Raw genomic sequence first — 18673 nt, forward strand, 5'->3', positions numbered from 1 at the left:
GACTACCTCAGCAATTTACTATAAAAGTGGTAGATGTACAGCCACTTAATTCACAGCTTCTCATGCAGACTTATCTATTCATACCTCTGGAAACTACATTACATATATATGTACACACACACACATATGCACACATATATACATATACCCAAGTATATAGGTATTAACATACACACAATGTAATATATAATTTAGGGTTAACATGAAATTCACGTGATCATATCACTTCATAATACAGAGAATGACCAATATATTTTATTCCCAAATTAGTGGCACAGTTAGATTTATACTTGTTACTTACTTTATCACCCACATGTATCTTGTTATGTCAGTCATGTTTACACAAACAAGTGTCTCTAAAAGTAAGCTCCCATGTATCCCATGATGATCTCTCCAAGTGATTTTCCATCATCTTGAAGAAACAGTGATATATCTTTGAAAGTCATTCAGGTTTAAAAGTCAGAAATTTCAACTTAAGATCAGATGCTCTCCCTGAGGAAGGTATGACTGAGTCTAGACTATTCTACAGCAAGCTTAAAATACTCCATAATATGTACTCAGGTGCTGGCAAGTCTAGCCCTAAGTTAGTAGTTCTACTTGTAAATACTAGGTTTGGGGAATGTGGTGAGTAATGAAAGGGTGGCTGTTCTAGATTTCACTGGCTTGCTGGGACTGGACAACACAAGCAGTAATTGACTATAACTGGAGATTTATTATATTCTAATACAGATCAGAAATGCAGTTTCTTTATGAAAAAGTTTCCACCTTTTTTGTTTGTGTACAATTTGCAAAACTATAGCAGAATACATATGCACAAGTCTGCAAAGAGTGCAAATTTAGGCTACAGTAAATTATTTACAAATTACTTTAAAAAACACTGTGCCGCAACTGGACTTTTACATTGCCTCTTTTTTTTTAAATAAAAATATTTGATGCCAGCCTTCCTTCCACTGCCCTAAACTATAAAAGGTTTTTAATGAGTTGAAATTAAGGAAGGACTACATCTACTAGAAGAGAAGAAAGTTCTGTTAGATTGAGATTTCAGAATTCCCCCAAACCAGGACTGGGGTCTTGGTAAGAGCTAGGCTGGGACCCGGAGGACAGTCTGAGCCTGTGCAGGTGGCATCCCTGAGATTCAGAGCTGCAGTGGACCAGGAGCATCCAGCTGCATGACTCACTGAACTGTTGCCATTTTCTACTCTGGCTCGACAGGGGATAACTCCAACAGGGAAAGCTCACATTCATTCCATTCTTCCGGAGCTCTGACAGCATTTAATAACTCCCTGGGATGTCTTCCACATACGGTATGATGGTATTCAAGTAATTGCTGAAAGATACAGGGTCATTCTGTAATACTTATGCCCATTTCACCTAGGTGCTCAGTGGGTCTATCAGTCCCCTCTGCAGTTTATCGTAGTCATTGGAACAGAACCTTTGACTTTCCGTGGCTTTAGCTGCATAAGGCAGATGCGTTTCAATACTGCGTTCGCCCCGTCTGTCTGCAGAGACTTGTGTTCAGACATTGCTGTCTTCCATGGTTCTGGTAAATCGCTCGGTTAACGCCAGGTCAGACAGAGGTGTTCCGCGTATATCCACATGGGAACGGGAAGGCCCAAGGGTGACAATTCCTTGAGTAGCAGGTGGAGTCACTTGTTTGTGAGCACGAGCAGCACGGGCCCCACGTGCGTGTGTCCTGCCTGGGGTGCGAGGATGGCTCCAGCAGGCCCTTCTGTAGACTGTACTTGGGAGCCCTGCCGCCCTGAGGCTGCTTCCAGGTCCTGGCGACTGGCTTCCCGGCAGCCGACCACTCATTTGGACATCCCCGTGCCTGTGCCACCTAAGGGGCAAGGTGAACGAGGGGCAGCGTGGCAGCAGCGACTGCTGGGGCAGTGAGATACCCCGGGCCCCGCGCAGGAGGCGGCAGAGGGGAGGAGTCATCCAGGCCCAGGGGATGCGTGAGGAGGAGGAGGCGCAGAGGGGAGGAGTCATCCAGGCCCGGGGATGCGTGAGGAGGAGGCGCGGAGGGGAGGAGTCATCCAGGCCCGGGGATGCGTGAGGAGGAGGCGCAGAGGGGAGGAGTCATCCAGGCCCGGGGATGCGTGAGGAGGAGGCGCGGAGGGGAGGAGTCATCCAGGCCCGGGGATGCGTGAGGAGGAGGCGCGGAGGGGAGGAGTCATCCAGGCCCGGGGATGCGTGAGGAGCAGGCGCAGAGGGGAGGAGTCATCCAGGCCCGGGGATGCGTGAGGAGGAGGCGCGGAGGGGAGGAGTCATCCAGGCCGGGGGATGCGTGAGGAGGAGGCGCCGGAGGGGAGGAGTCATCCAGGCCCGGGGATGCGTGAGGAGGAGGCGGCAGAGGGGAGGAGTCATCCAGGCCCGGGGATGCGTGAGGAGGAGGAGGTGCAGAGGGGAGGAGTCATCCAGGCCCGGGGATGCGTGAGGAGGAGGAGGTGCAGAGGGGAGGAGTCATCCAGGCCCGGGGGGATGCGTGAGGAGGAGGCGCAGAGGGGAGGAGTCATCCAGGCCCGGGGATGCGTGAGGAGGAGGAGGTGCAGAGGGGAGGAGTCATCCAGGCCCGGGGATGCGTGAGGAGGAGGCGGCGGAGGGGAGGAGTCATCCAGGCCCGGGGATGCGTGAGGAGGAGGCGCGGAGGGGAGGAGTCATCCAGGCCGGGGGATGCGTGAGGAGGAGGCGCCGGAGGGGAGGAGTCATCCAGGCCCGGGGATGCGTGAGGAGGAGGCGGCAGAGGGGAGGAGTCATCCAGGCCCGGGGATGCGTGAGGAGGAGGAGGTGCAGAGGGGAGGAGTCATCCAGGCCCGGGGATGCGTGAGGAGGAGGAGGTGCAGAGGGGAGGAGTCATCCAGGCCCGGGGGGATGCGTGAGGAGGAGGCGCAGAGGGGAGGAGTCATCCAGGCCCGGGGATGCGTGAGGAGGAGGAGGTGCAGAGGGGAGGAGTCATCCAGGCCCGGGGATGCGTGAGGAGGAGGCGGCGGAGGGGAGGAGTCATCCAGGCCCGGGGATGCGTGAGGAGGAGGCGCAGAGGGGAGGAGTCATCCAGGCCCGGGGATGCGTGAGGAGGAGGAGGTGCAGAGGGGAGGAGTCATCCAGGCCCGGGGATGCGTGAGGAGGAGGCGGCGGAGGGGAGGAGTCATCCAGGCCCGGGGATGCGTGAGGAGGAGGCGGCAGAGGGGAGGAGTCATCCAGGCCCGGGGGGATGCGTGAGGAGGAGGCGCAGAGGGGAGGAGTCATCCAGGCCCGGGGATGCGTGAGGAGGAGGAGGTGCAGAGGGGAGGAGTCATCCAGGCCCGGGGATGCGTGAGGAGGAGGCGGCGGAGGGGAGGAGTCATCCAGGCCCGGGGATGCGTGAGGAGGAGGCGGCAGAGGGGAGGAGTCATCCAGGCCCGGGGGGATGCGTGAGGAGGAGGCGCAGAGGGGAGGAGTCATCCAGGCCCGGGGATGCGTGAGGAGGAGGCGGCGGAGGGGAGGAGTCATCCAGGCCCGGGGGATGCGTGAGGAGGAGGCGCGGAGGGGAGGAGTCATCCAGGCCCGGGGATGCGTGAGGAGGAGGAGGTGCAGAGGGGAGGAGTCATCCAGGCCCGGGGATGCGTGAGGAGGAGGCGGCAGAGGGGAGGAGTCATCCAGGCCCGGGGGGATGCGTGAGGAGGAGGCGCAGAGGGGAGGAGTCATCCAGGCCCGGGGATGCGTGAGGAGGAGGCGGCGGAGGGGAGGAGTCATCCAGGCCCGGGGATGCGTGAGGAGGAGGCGGCAGAGGGGAGGAGTCATCCAGGCCCGGGGGGATGCGTGAGGAGGAGGCGGCAGAGGGGAGGAGTCATCCAGGCCCGGGGGGATGCGTGAGGAGGAGGCGCAGAGGGGAGGAGTCATCCAGGCCCGGGGGGATGCGTGAGGAGGAGGCGCAGAGGGGAGGAGTCATCCAGGCCCGGGGATGCGTGAGGAGGAGGCGGCAGAGGGGAGGAGTCATCCAGGCCCGGGGGGATGCGTGAGGAGGAGGCGCAGAGGGGAGGAGTCATCCAGGCCCGGGGGGATGCGTGAGGAGGAGGCGCAGAGGGGAGGAGTCATCCAGGCCCGGGGGGATGCGTGAGGAGGAGGCGCAGAGGGGAGGAGTCATCCAGGCCCGGGGATGCGTGAGGAGGAGGCGGCAGAGGGGAGGAGTCATCCAGGCCCGGGGGGATGCGTGAGGAGGAGGCGCAGAGGGGAGGAGTCATCCAGGCCCGGGGATGCGTGAGGAGGAGGAGGTGCAGAGGGGAGGAGTCATCCAGGCCCGGGGATGCGTGAGGAGGAGGCGGCGGAGGGGAGGAGTCATCCAGGCCCGGGGGATGCGTGAGGAGGAGGCGGCGGCGGCCATGGCAGCAAGTCCCCCGAGCTCTGGCGACCGCCGGAAGATGGGGACCATCGAGGCTGCCCTGAGCCCTGAGAGTGCTCGCCCCGCCCCGAGCTGCCTCTGCGCCCCAGCCTGGGCTGGTTCCCAGCAGCTGCTCCCATGGCCACCTCCCCTCCCATGGCCGCCTCCCCTCCCCTCCCGTGGCCGCCTCCCCTCCCCTCCCGTGGCCGCCTCCCCTCCCCTCCCGTGGCCGCCTCCCCTCCCCTCCCATGGCCGCCTCCCCTCCCATGGCTCCAGGTGCCACTGTCAGCAACCCCACCCCCTTGGCTCCGACAGGCCCCTCTCCACGCCCCAGTGGGGCTCCTGCCCATTTTAAAATCATATTATTAGTTTTTTGTTATTGGGTTGTAGAAGTTTCTTACATACTTTGAATAGTAATCCCTTGTCAGATATAGGGTTATATGCAAATATTTTCTCCAATTTCATAAGTTACCTTTTCATACTAGGGATAAACTAAGGGGGTGAAAAAATTGCACCCTGAAACCTGCAAAACACTGATGAAAGAAATTAAAGATGACACAAATAAATGGGACTAGATCCCATGTTCACGGATTAGAAAAATTAATATTGTTTAAATGTTCATATTACTCAGAGAGACATACAGATTCAATGCAATTCCTATCAAAATCTCAATGGCATGTTTTGCAGAAAGAGAAAAAAAAATCCTAAAATTTATATGGAACCACAAAGGATCCCAAATAACTAAAGCTATCTTGAGAAAGAAAAGGCTGGAGGCACCGTACTTTCTGATTTCAAAAATATATTGCAGCCCGGCCGGGCGTGGCTCAGCGGTTGAGCGTCGACCTAGGATCCAGGCGATTGGGGTTCGATTCCCGGTCAGGGCACATGCCCGGGTTGCAGGCTGCAGCCGATCGATGACTCTCTCATCATTGATGTTTCTATCTCTCTCTCCCTCTCCTTTCCTCTCTCTGAAATCAATAAAGATATATTTAAAATATATATATATATATATTTTGCAAAGCCACAGTAATTAAAATAGTGTGTTATAACAGCCTGGCATAAAAACAGACACAGAGACCAATGGAACAGAATAGAGAGTCCCGAGGTAAACCCACACTTATATGGTCAACTGTTCTCTGACAAGGGTGCCAAAATGCATAAGGATAGTCTTTTCAACTAAAGGTGTTGGGAAAACTGGATATCCAGAAAAAAGAATAAAATATGACCCTTGCACTATATACAAAAGCCAAATAAAAATGTATTAAAGGCTTATATATGAAGACCTGAAACTGTAAAACTCCTACCAAAAACCTAAGAAAAAAGCTTCATGACATTAGTCTTGGCAATGACTTCTTGGATAAGACTCCAAGAGCACAGGCAACAAAAGCAAAACTAAACAAGTGGGACTATATTAAAACAAAAAAAGCCTTTGCACAGCAAAGGAAACATTAATAGCATGAAAAAGTAACCTATGGAGTGGGAGAACATGTTGTAAACCATATCTAATAAGGGGTTAATATTCAAAGTACATATAAGAAACACAACGCAATAGAAACAAACAAAACCGCAAACAAACAAACCTGGACTTAAAAAATTGGCAAAGGACTTGAATAGACCTTTTTTTTAAAAAAATTACATTTTATATTGTGTCTTCCTTGAATATTTTCTTTGCCATGGAAACAGCTGAATGATGTCACAGATGGAGTGCGTGAATATGGAAGTCGAGGCTTCACAAAACAGTTGGTCAAAGATGAGAAATAGCTCTGATTTCCAAATAGAAATAATTTCAAAAGCCAAGAAAACAAGGTCCCTGGTCCAATAAAATACATTCTCTAAAGAATCTTCTTTGAATGTGTTCCAGCACAAATGTCTATCTACAGTATTCAGAGCAAACTCCGGCCAACCTCTGCATTTCCTTATTAGCTTGAAACTAAATGGCAGGAAACACCCAGGGCACCAATAATACTTGAGAATCCTGTGCCAGTTTCAAAGCGGGTAGACTGTACTATGGAGCAAGTTTCTACATACTTTGAAAAATTCCATTGAAATGAGAGATAACAAACTTGAAAGGCGAGTCCTTTTCTGAATCAATAAATAGAACATCAAAGCGATTATTGAGCCAAAGATCCAAAGAAGTCATGTGCAACTTTTAGCATAATACAGCAGTATGAATTCAAGTGAGCAGCCTGATTTAATAAAAAAACAAACAATACTTTCTATTTCTGGAGCAGCCATTCTCCCAGGGTACGATGTAGGCATTAGCATCACTGCACTGTGCCCAATTGTTCGCTGGTGCCTGGTTTCTGAACATTTTTTCAGACAACAGAGGGCTAATAAGGTCACTTTTCACCTTTAACTCACTTGAAGAGCTCCAAGATGCTGGAGAGAATGGTAGTGCCAAAAATAATTAACTGGAACCCTGAAAGCCCCCAGTTCTGTGACAATATAAATGTAAGGGAGAGAATGTAAAACCTCTTACCTTTAGCGGGCCCGTCTAATGATTTGTAAGAAATTCGGAAAGACACAAATCTTGCTGTGGAAACTGCTTCCTCATCTTGCTGTGTCCTCCGGTCAGGCTGGGCAGAGCTGTCCTCATTCCCTACAGCCTTCCCCGGGCGCCTCGGGCTCCGTGCTTGAGCTTTCTCAGACATGCAGCGGCAAGAGCATGGCCTTTGGGGCCAAACAGGCCTGTGTTTAAGTGCCTGCTTCCCACTGCCCCTGGCCCCCTTTGGGTAGGTCCTTCATCTTCTCTGCTCGGAGGCTTCCTCACTTATGTAATAAGAATCATGACCCGGTGAAAGAGAAGCTTTTGTAACAGACCTGCACTTACCAGTGTCCTGGATGCACGGACTCTCCCATTTCCTCAGGGAAATATAGTGGCGAATGCCCATGGCCTCGGTGCCCTAGCACCTTGCTCTCCAGAGGGCAGACCATCAGCTTTACATCACATGTGAGCTTATTAGAAATGCACAGTCCCAGGCCCCATTCCAGACCTGCAGAATCAGAATCTGCATTTCAATAAAATTTCTCTCTCTCTCTCTCTCTCTCTCTGTGATTCTTGGACACATTAAAGTTTGAAAGGTGTCACTTGAGTTTACCTGTTGCCCCGGCTGAGTTGTTTGCCTATGAAGTTGTTTTAATTCCCAACCTTATTTATGTGGGCTGTTCTTTTTGTTGTAATTACATAAATAATTTCAAAGCTGATTTTTAAACAGAGAGAGAAGAGAAAAATTAATAAAGAAAATAATTATTAAATTTTTTTTAAAGAGCATTGTTTTCTCCATGAAACCCAAGTTGAATGTGTTGGGAAGACAATGTAAAAGGTGACTGAAAATATTGCTTCTGAGCAAGGTATAACTAAGAGAACTATAAGTTGCTGGTTAGGATGGGGGACAAAACTATAGAAGGCGTCCAAGCTCTAATGATTTCACAAGCATCTCTGTGTTACCTTCCTTCTCATTAAAGAAACCCAAACTGGAAATTGTGGGCCATGCTTTACAAGTGAGATGTATGCAAGAAACTGGTGAACCAGTCAGTAAAGAAAGTCCCTGGCTCCTTATGAAAAGATCGATGCCTAAATACATGTTTATATGTTTTTAATGAAAATAAAATATTAAAACTCATAAAATCTTCTCTAAGATCAAGGTCCATAATTTTAGTACCTATGTGTTCTTCTAGGTAATTTATTGTTTCAGATCTTATATTTAGGTCTTAGATCCATTTTGAATTAATTTTCATACATGGGTAGTAAAGAGTAAAGGGGACAAATATATGACGGAAGATGATTTGACTCTAAATGGTGGGCACACAATATGCAGGTCATTTATCCTAGAAATGTACACTTGAAGCCTATATAATCTTATTAACCAATGTCACCCCAATAAATTGAATTAAAAATAAATCAAATATTCAAGGTACGTTTGGATTGTTGTCTGTGACATTCTCACTTTCACTCACTCTTGGTATTAGCTGAACAGTTATCATTCCTTGTGGTACTTGGTACCCTGTCGTACCCACTTCGTGGAATTGTGGTAAAGATTAGAAATGATGAATGTGCCTGGTTCAGAGCAGGTGCTCAAGAAATACAAGTCCTCACAGGGCGGTCATGCTGCTTGTCATTTTGATGCATCTTCGGGGCCCTTCTCCTTTGTGAGGCATTTTACTTTAAGGACTGTTATATGTAAGACATTGAGAGTGGCACTAGTTGTTGTAACTTTTTAAATTAGATTACAGAAATACAAAAATGTTAAATCTGACAGGTTTTGCCAGCTTAAGCATTGCTTTAGCAGAGGGAGGTGGTTTTGGAGTTCCCTATGATACCATTTTAGTCATGTAATGATGTTTTAATCTAAATTTCTATAGAACTGTTATTCATGCCTTGTATTTAATAGTACAATTTATGTTGGTCCCGGAAAAGATTTCTATGCTGAAAGGTCAGGACCTTGCTAAATCTCTAAATCAAATTTTCTTTACCTATTTTCTTGATGGGCACTGAAGTTGAGTTTTGTCATATTATGTCCTTGATTGCCTCAAAAATAAAATCTATTTATTTATTGACAATGGCTTAAAAACTGAAGTCTTCCTTACTATAGTAAATGTTTGGACCTGGTTCTGTGAAATGTATTGTTTATGAACCAGAAGCTGGAGAGTAATTCTGTTTATCATGTTCCATCTCTTAGAAAAGTCTCAAGAATAATGTTGGGAATGGGAACGTGCCTTCTATAATTTCATATTATTTTTGGCACATTTAGGTGGCCTGTGACTTTACAACCTTGCCCTCAAACCTGTGATTCTGACATCTTCCCAGGCACTATGGTAAGATGAAGTAGCTCTCACACAAAATTCTGCCACACATGCAAACAAGTTTAAAAGCAGTCATTCAGCCGGTTTTTGTAAGGTCTGTGAAGTGCCAGCATCTCCCTTCATGCTAATTACATGCCTTACTGCTTCTCACTAGGAGTCCTGCTACCACACAATGGTGCATGCTGGTTAGCGGCATGACTTAAGTTATTCTAAAGCTCAAATATTTAAGAGTTATTCACTTACTTTTACATGACCAACATTAAGTAAACCATTCATTAGTCTATGTCCTTCCATGATTTAGAAATAACAAATATGTTGCAACAAATAGAGGATTTTACATTCAAAGGAACTTCGAATCTATCTAGCCCTACTCCATACCCAGTGCAGTGATAATCCCCTCAGTGCTGTAATTGAGGAGGCCGTCCAGTGTCACCTTGAGCGCTTCCACACACATGGCTGACATCTTCGAGGCATGTCATTCCATTTCTGAACACCTGAAGTTTTCTTTTTGTTTTTTGTGCAACTTTTTTTTTTAATTCTCACCTGAGGATATGTTTCATTTATTGACTTTTAGAGAGAGAGAGAGTGAGAGAGAAACATTGATTGGTTTGCCTCTCATACGCACCCCGACGGGGGGATCAAACCCGCAGCCTGGGTGTGTGCCCTGACTGGGAATAGAATCTGTGACCGTTTGGTGTGTGGGATGATGCTCCAACCAACTGAGCCACACTGGCCAGGGCATGAACACTTAAAGTTTTTAAAAAATTCTTTCTAATATTGGGATGCAATCAGTCTGCTTCCACCTATGGTCCCATTTCTGTAAGAATAAATTAGAGTCTTTCTTCAGTTGATAGGCTTCCAAATAACTACTATTCCCAATTCGGTGCTTTGGCAGAGTTTGTCTTTTTTCACACTTTTCTAATATGACTTTGCTACAGTGATTCCAATCACTGCTCCATTCTTTTTTAATTAAGCTTCAATATGATGCACGAAACTGCATCAAAAATACTGAAATAAAATTTCTCTTAAAATACTGAATAAAATATTGTAGCCCTAGCCAGTTTGGCTCAGTGGTTGGAGCGCCGGCCAGCGGACTGAAGGGTCCCGGGTTCAATTCCGGCCAAAGGCACGTACCTCGGTTGCAGGCTCGATCCCCGGCTCCGGTTGGGGCCAGAGATGGAGGCAACCAATCAATGTGTCTCTCTCCATTGATGTTTCTCTCTCTCTCCCCCCTCCCACTCTCTCTGAAAAGCAATGGGAAAAATATTCTCAGGTGAGGATGAAAAAAATATATATATCATAGATATAAATGGAGCAATGAAAGTAATAGTACTACCACTACTTCCCATATTCTAGACCATTCTTGTGTAATTAATGTTATGGTTTTAAAAGCAAGACTTACATTTGCTTTTTGGCATTGGTATCCTTAAAGATTTAGAAACTAAAGTTGTTTCTTTTATGTTGCATAGAGTAGGAATATAAGGACTGGAACGCCATTGCTATAAGAATTTGAGAAGATCCAAAGTTTCTATAAAGAAATAATTTATGTATGTATTTATTGTGCCTATCTAGAAGTTCTTCCAACGTAACATCAACTTTACCTCCCTCCTGTCTGACATTTAAGGCATGTATCATATATAATCCACAAAAAATAGATTCTGCATGAAGATACTTGTTAAAATATTTTACCTTTGACAGATTCAGTGCTTATCAAGCTCACAGAAGATACTTAATTGCAATGGAAGAGCCAGGTCAGTCTGCAGGGCAAGTCTTTAGGACATGTTTAGGAATCGGAGGCAGGACAACTGGGTTTCATTTCCATAAAAGACCAACAGGTTTTGGGAGTTTGATGTCTTTTCAGGGGAAGATAAAATAAGGAACATTACCTTGATCTGATAACAAGGGGCTGTATTTAAAGTAGTGGTGATAAACTGATACTTTTTCGCTCATCTTGGTGCTTTACTGTTTGTGCTTTTGAATGGTTGGTCTGCATTCTTGGCTTTGATCTTCCTGCATTAGTTTAGATCTTCCTGCATTAGTTTAGTATGGTAAAATTGCTCCAGTTCTTTAATTTGCAATCAATGTTTATTTACTTATTTTTATCCCACTTTATTCCAAAAATGATTCAAGATGACTTACGGAAATACCTACAATTAACAAGACCAAATAGAATATAAAAATAGCTGAGTGCATCTAGGCAAACAGAATGCAGGGCTACAAAAATAAGAATGATCCAAACATGATCTGGGTGTTATCGGGACTTGGTGGCAAATCTTAGATCCTGGCTTAATGTCAGGCTTTGTAGCAGCCGAAGCGGCAGCACGACTTAAAATTTCACATGACTTGAACAAATTAATTGCTCAGAAAAAAGAACAGCTATTTTTACAGCAGAGAGAGATTCTCCTTAGGGTGCCTTCCCAGTTTTGTACACTACCATTCAAGAACATGGGAGCTAGCCCGGCTGGTGTGGCTCAGCGGTTGACCATTGACCTATGAACCAGGAGGTCTCCAGTTCCATTCTGGATCAGGGCCCATGGCTCAATCCTCAGTAGGGAGTGTGCAGGAGGCAGCCGATCTATGACTCTCTCATCATTGATGTTTCTCTCTCCCTCTCCCTTCTTCTCTCTCTGAAATCAATAAAAAACATTTAAAAAAAAAAGAATATGGGAGCTAGATAATCTTTTCATGTTATTCACTAAGCTGGATGCCATTTGTGCATCTTTTAGATGATGTAGTAGTAATGCCTATGTGCCTAGCCCAGGTCTGCCCCACACTTATTCCCAGTATTAAGGATTTCACTTAAATTTAAAACCCTGGGTCCATCTGAAATTAGTCTTCCCTGGTCCAGGGATCTTTAGAAAACATAATTCTCTTGTATACACCTTTGATGTATGTGGCTCCCATGTTCAATTATTGTATCAAATGCAGTGGTCTTCCTGTCCAGGGATTTGTGTAGCAAAAGTTGCCTTTCATCCTTCGGTTAAATGTAATTAAGAAAATCAACAGAGGGAATGTCCCATAAAAGTGAGATGTTATTGTGTGCTAATGAAAGGCAGGTTGCCTCCTAGTTACATAAGCCATAAACACAAGGCTGCGTTCCTATTAAAGGGTCTTAATTGTCTGTCCCTGGAGTGTGCTCATAATGATGGCTATTATCAGGTGTTAATAAAGGCCCGAACATGCCGTCCGCATGCAGAATGTGTTCTACCAAAAGTTTGAAATGATGGTTTTTGCTAAGCTTATCCAAGTTTAAGATCCTAAATTGCTCTACTTCTTTATAGCAAAACCATTTACTTTATAAGCTCCATGTAGATGGCTTCTTGCTTTTCTTATATATCCAAGGGTGTTCTTGACCAAACTATTGTGGAGGGAGGAGCAGTGGGGAGCCGATCAGGGAGTTCATGTTCCTGACCTCACCGCAGGTGGGCCTTGATGTGGCCAGCCCCCTGGGCCTCCTCTCTCCACCAGAGTTCATTTGTCTCGGGGTCACCCTCCTTCTTCCCAGCTCTCTCACACAGTGGCCGGCATTGGAAAGTTATTTTTCCCAGTATTCCCCCGAGTAGACAGTCTAGCCATGATCAATTATATTGGACCCCAATGGCACTTTTTAATGAAGAGTCAGCTGGATCTCAGAGCCCTGGCATAATATCAGAAATACGAAGGATAGAATTTTTATTTCACGAGATCACAAATTATTCCCTTGTACTACGCCCCTTAAATGACGGGCCTTACAGAGCTGAGTCCCTCAAAAGCATGCTGTCTCTCCCAACTTCTCTTTCATTTTTCCTCTTTTTTTTGCAGAGGGTTTTTTTTTTTAAAAGTCCTCAATCCAAACCAACTTCTTCTCTGGGGCTTCCTTGCTGTTCCTGAGGGTGTGTGTGTGTGTGTGTGTGTGTGTGTGTGTGTGTGTGTATTTTCTATCACAAAGATAAAGGAAAGTTTCGGCTGGGTCCCAGCCTGCTCTCAAACGGGAGGGAAAGGCAGTGGTCCCTAACTGAGTTCAAAATGGGTTAAAAAGTGAGTCCTACGCATCCTTTTTACCATTTGCACCAGCACGAGCTGGGGCGGATTTCATCACTAGAAGTCAGCACCACATTGCAAGATGAGCACTGATTTTTGTTTTTCAGGGGTTTTTTGCTTGTTTTTTGTTCATACCGTTGGATGTTAAGAAGCATCCAACCCTTCCCTGAAATTGCTTACGATTCAAGAGTCAACCCAAATTAAGTTCTTTTTCTGTTTCCAGGCATCTTCCTCCCTCCATTCCCTTCTCCCAGTTAAAGTGTTTCCTCGGTGCATGTTTGTATAATGGCACCAACCACATACAAATCACGGATCATTCAAAAAACAACCATTCTAAAGAACAACCTTCAAATGTGGAAAATACCAGTTACCTGACATTTCTCTCCCCCAGTTCTTACATTTTTATTCCTCAATCTACTCTGCCACCTTCTCAGGATTTGCGATGTAATCTGTGACATGCTGATGAAGCATCGTTCATTCAGCTGACAAGTGTCGTGTGCCTGGTTGCTTATCATGGGTCCCATTTACACCTAAAGTCCAGGTGGAGTTCTTGGGCACCAGGTCCCCGGTCTCAGTACCTTACTTATCAACCAGACATCCTCTCCCTTAGAGTCTCATCTCTCTAACATCTTCCTGAGCTGCCTGAGGCTACACTCAGGCTCATCCCTCCCTAACCCACCCCCAGACAGGCTCCATTCCCTTGGCGGCAGCTTCCATATTCATAATTTTATAAAGTGTTATTTACTATCTATCAGTTTTGCTCCAGAGCGAGTTCTTCCAGGGAAGGGACCATGCCTAACTCCATGCTCCGTCCACAGTGTGGACCTCAGTACTTTGCAAACATGTTCTGGATCACTAGGTAAACATTCAATGTGCTGTCTCATTTCCCCTGCCAACCATAAAGCCTGAATTCATTACAAACTGCCTCAGACAGAATCGAAAGTCACAGAGTATTAGAAATAGCGTCAGCAGACTTTATCACAGCTTTGGCAAGAAAGTCAGCAGAACTCTAGCTTCAAAAAACTTTCTTCTGATTTAGTTCAGAATGCTTGATGACGTTACTCGAATTCTCTATCCAGAATTACTTTCAAGAGCAATGCTAATTGTAAGAGCTTCTCTATGCAAAGACATCCATTGCTTGTCTAAGAAACAGAAAGGGAATTCTTTACTCTGGATGCAGCAAAAAGAATCTTGTCTGGGAAAATTACACACAGATAGTCCCAGCGACAAGTGAGAAGATGTATGTCTTTTCTGTTCAATGCCTGAAGAGCAGGGCAGCCAAAGCTGGTCTCTGGGAGCCGAGAGCACTAACTTGGCCAAACTACAAGAAGCCAGTGAAAGGTGGGAGGCCACCTGCAGAGAGGCTTCTAACGACAACCAAACTGTCGTGATAAACTGATACAAGAAAAGTTAATGTGGCTAAGTTTTTCCATTTTCATAGATTTGTATTTTTAATAAGTAAGATGCAGATTATAATTCAGGAAGAGAATTCACCTGAGAGCCCATTTTAAATACCAAAGACTTAACCCTGTATTTTAAAGTCATCCTGCTAGCTGATGCTTACCTAGCTTATAGGTACAGTCTTGGACTTACAAATCAAAACCAGAAAATTGAAGTTCTACAATGGTGAATGCTGCAGCTTTCAGAAGCACTTCGAGGGGATCTATTTCCTCAGGTGGATTGCTGCTGTCCCATCACACTGACCGAACGAGTGGGATCTTTCTCTGTTTGTAGAAGCAAAATCCCTAGAAATCAAGATAGCCCATTGCTGCTAATGTAGAAGCTCTCCCAAGAACCATCCCCAAACACACTGCACCCTCCCACCCACCCCGTGTCTGGGCAGTTATCAGTTTTCTATGTGTTGCTAGATGAAAATTCCTAGCTCACTTGTCCCAAGCTCTTTCTGTCCCAAGAATAATCCTTAGTGGGGGGCAGAGCCATGCAAGGAGTGTCCTTCCAAAGGTAATGAGGCCAGTGGAGAACAGAAATGAGCTGGAGCCTGTATGCCAGGTCAGCAAAAGAAGCCCGGGTCAGGCCTGTGGGAATATCTGAGACGTGTGTCACGACTCTGAGGAGGACCTGAAAGCATGAACTGGAGTGACAGGAGAAACCTGACTCGTGCAACACAAGAAAACGGTGTGGAGGAGAGCCGGGAAGTAGGAGCTTGGTTTCCAGGTGGGGATGGAGGAGGTCACCATGGCTATGAGGGAGCCCTAAGGAGGAACTGCAGTCCTTGGAGAGCAAGGAATAAAGTGCCAGGTCCTGGCTGCATTGGGGACACTGAGTGTTGGCTGACGTCTCTCCCAGTTTTTGCTTTTATCTCTTCCTGCCTTTTCTAAGTAATTCCAAAGAACCAATGGGGAAAGCACATTATCCAAAGTTATTTGTCCCAGTCCTGGTAACTTTAACTGACCTCAGGATTCCCAGGCTAGGATCCAGAGGTAGATTGTGAGAAATATGAAGACATCCTTATGCCAAAGATCCCCACTTCGCCTCTAAGCCGGGGTAATCTGCTTCCATGGCCTTTGGGCTGTGTCATCCTCACTCTCATCCCTCACCCTTCCCACCTCCCCCTCCTCTCTGGGGTGAGCAAAGCACTGGCCCTTGGCCTTCAGTACAGCAGGTGGGGGCAGACACAGGGCTTGGGTCAGGAAAGCTGGGTATCCCACCTTCAGGAGTTGCTACATTTTTTTCTGTCCATGGGGATCTACTGAAACTGTTGAAACAGGGAATGTGTGATCACACAGCGACATTTGTGCTTAAGAAGGCTGTGCTGCAGAGAGGATGATGGGTCCTGCAGAGTGGTGACTGGGTGACCCATCAGTAAGAGTAGGTTGACCAGTACCCCAAGCAAGGGAAGGGGCCAATGGCAGCAGGGATAGAGAGTGCTGAGGCCACACATGGTAGATTAAAGGATCAGCACACACTGTCTTATGAAATTCCGAGTTCTCTAGGTTTACTACGTTAAGAATATTTTATTTCTTAATATGACTAGTGCCTCAGTGGTCCTAAGGGGTCTAGTGTCATCACTGGAAGTGTCCTCTAAATACCTGTCACCAGAAGATAAGATCCCTTGGGAGCTTTGGGAACCATGAATGCTTGAAAGTTCTCAGCCTGGCTGGCGAGCTCTCAACTGCTCCGTGGAGCCTGGGTGTCAACAGCTACATTAGAAGATCTCTTTAAACTCAACTGTGTTTGGCTGCCTACTGAGATTAGGTAGTCCGGGAGATGCACAGGAGAAAAACAGGACAAGCATGGGGCTGCGCGGTACGTGCCTGCAACGTCCCTGGAATGCAGGGCCAGCACGTCTCGTTCACTGGGGAGAGCACGTGTTAATGGAAGTGCCAGCAACCACGGGACTTAGTGGCTCTCCTTGCACCTGACTCACTTAAGAGAGGGATATCTGCAATCCCGAAGCCCGTGGACGCCCATGTGAGTCAGGTGCGAGGGATTTTAATGTCCTCTGCGAGCTCAAAGAGGATTCTCTGCCGACATTTCTATAAAACTGTCCTATGAAAATTAAATGCAAAGGACAATGGCTCACTCTGTGCTGCTTCTGGGTCTGGTGTTTGGGGGGTTATCTGTGAAACTGATAGCTCCACAAGGTAGGCACTTACTGCACTTACCTGCTGCTGCTTAACAAACTGTCCCAAAGCTCAGTGGCTTGAAACAAGAATTTGTTATCATTGTGTCTAATGATAGTGTGGACAGGAATTTGGATAGAGCACACTGAGAAGAGCTCTCCTCTGCTGCATGATGTCCTAGACCTCAGCTGGGGGTGGCTCTAATGGCTGGGGGCCGGAAGAGCTGGGGCTGGCTGGGCGGCTCTCCCCCCACACACAGACCTCCTGGGTAGCTTAGGCTTCCTCACATCATGGTAGCCTCGGGGTAGTCGGACTATTCAGGGCTCCAAGAGGGACAGAAGGTAGGAGCTGCCTTGCACTAAGGCCCGGACCCTGGAGCAACATCACGTCCTCTGTGGTCTCTTGGCCAAAGTAGTCACAGAAACTGTGCCCTGGGGGATGTTCAAGCGAGGGGACATACACTCCACCTCTCAATGGGACAGCTGGCAGAGATTTAACTGCCATTTTTAATTCACCTCATTATTATCATCCCTATTTTATAGAAGAGGAAACTGAGGCCAAGTAATTTAAGAAACTGTGTTTCTTATAGGAAGAAACACAGCTGAGGTTGGAAAGTATAAATACTATAGGTCTTTTCACTTTCCACTACACAGCCCCGCTCTCTCAACACGTGAGTGAACATTTGGTATAAATAAGATAAAACTCAGTGAGGGGCAAGCTGCTTTTCTGACAGGATTTAGAATAAAGCATCACTTTGCTGCCAACTTTTCATGCCGCGTGTCACAGGCAGGGGAGGCCCGTCCGACACACAGCTGTGGAACCTAAGCCTTCCCCTCAGCTGGAGAGGTTGTTCAAGGTAAAGGAAGGGGGAAAATACAAGCGAATAAAATCACCAATTTGAAAGAGAAATACCTGGCTCAGTGTGGGTTTCTTTCCCCAGAGGATACAATCCTATTTACATTATGAAATAAGCCGAGTCCAGCGGGAGCCCATTATTATTAGGTTTCCTCTTGAGGAGGAGATATAAACGAAAACATAACGTGCTATTTTAGTATTTTGTTTTTCAGGGAAGAAAAACCTATTGCAGAAACAAATTTAAACGAGAAAAACTTACCCATTTCAAGCACTTGTTTATTTTCTTACTTGCCAGGCTAAAACTGTCTTCTTTCATCTCTGATTTTGTTGGGGGCTGAGGAGAAGAGGGTTGTTTTTCCCCTCCCTTTTTTCCAAATCTGGAAAGTCGCTTGTCAAATGTGAGCAGCACTAATCCCTTCCTTGCTGGAGACTGCAGGCCTGAGCCGAGCCCCCGCCGCCCCGCTGCGGGCCCAGGGCTCCGCGCAGCGGCTGGAGGCGGGACGGCAGGCCAGGCTCCCGGGCAGGCTCCGCCCAGGCCTCCAGAGCCCCGCTGCGTTATCTCCGCCGCCCTTGCTCTCTGGCTCCTCTATGTGTCTCCTCTAGCATGTGTCCTGCCGTAGCGTTGCCCTTCTGTCTCCTCAGCTGCACGAGAATCTTGACAAAGCTTTCCTGTAGCTGCTTTTGCTGTCCTAATGTATTTTGTGGGCCTGACACCCGTTTTAGTGTCAGCTCCCTATCAGGCTGTGAGCACTTTCCTAGCCTCTGTGTTAACACGTGCTAGTTTCTAATCACACAAGTAGAAGGAAGTTGCGCTTAAGTAAGAGATGTGTTCCTGAAGCTTTTCAAACATAATCCAAACTTTGCCTGAGCCTGGTCTTGAAAGGATGTGTGTGCTGGCTCCCTGGCTGAGGCGTCCGCCCACCGTGTCCTCGCTGGCCCCCTGCGCCCTCTGGGACAGGCCAGGCCCACTCTGCCCGCCAGTGTACGCTAGGCCTCACCAGCCACGCTCCTTGTCCACACGGCCCGTGGCCCAGGCCATCACTTCTGCAGCTCT

The sequence above is a fragment of the Miniopterus schreibersii genome (assembly GCF_964146895.1).
Source record: "Miniopterus schreibersii genome assembly, chromosome: 10".
In the NCBI taxonomy this organism is placed as follows: domain Eukaryota; kingdom Metazoa; phylum Chordata; class Mammalia; order Chiroptera; family Miniopteridae; genus Miniopterus; species Miniopterus schreibersii.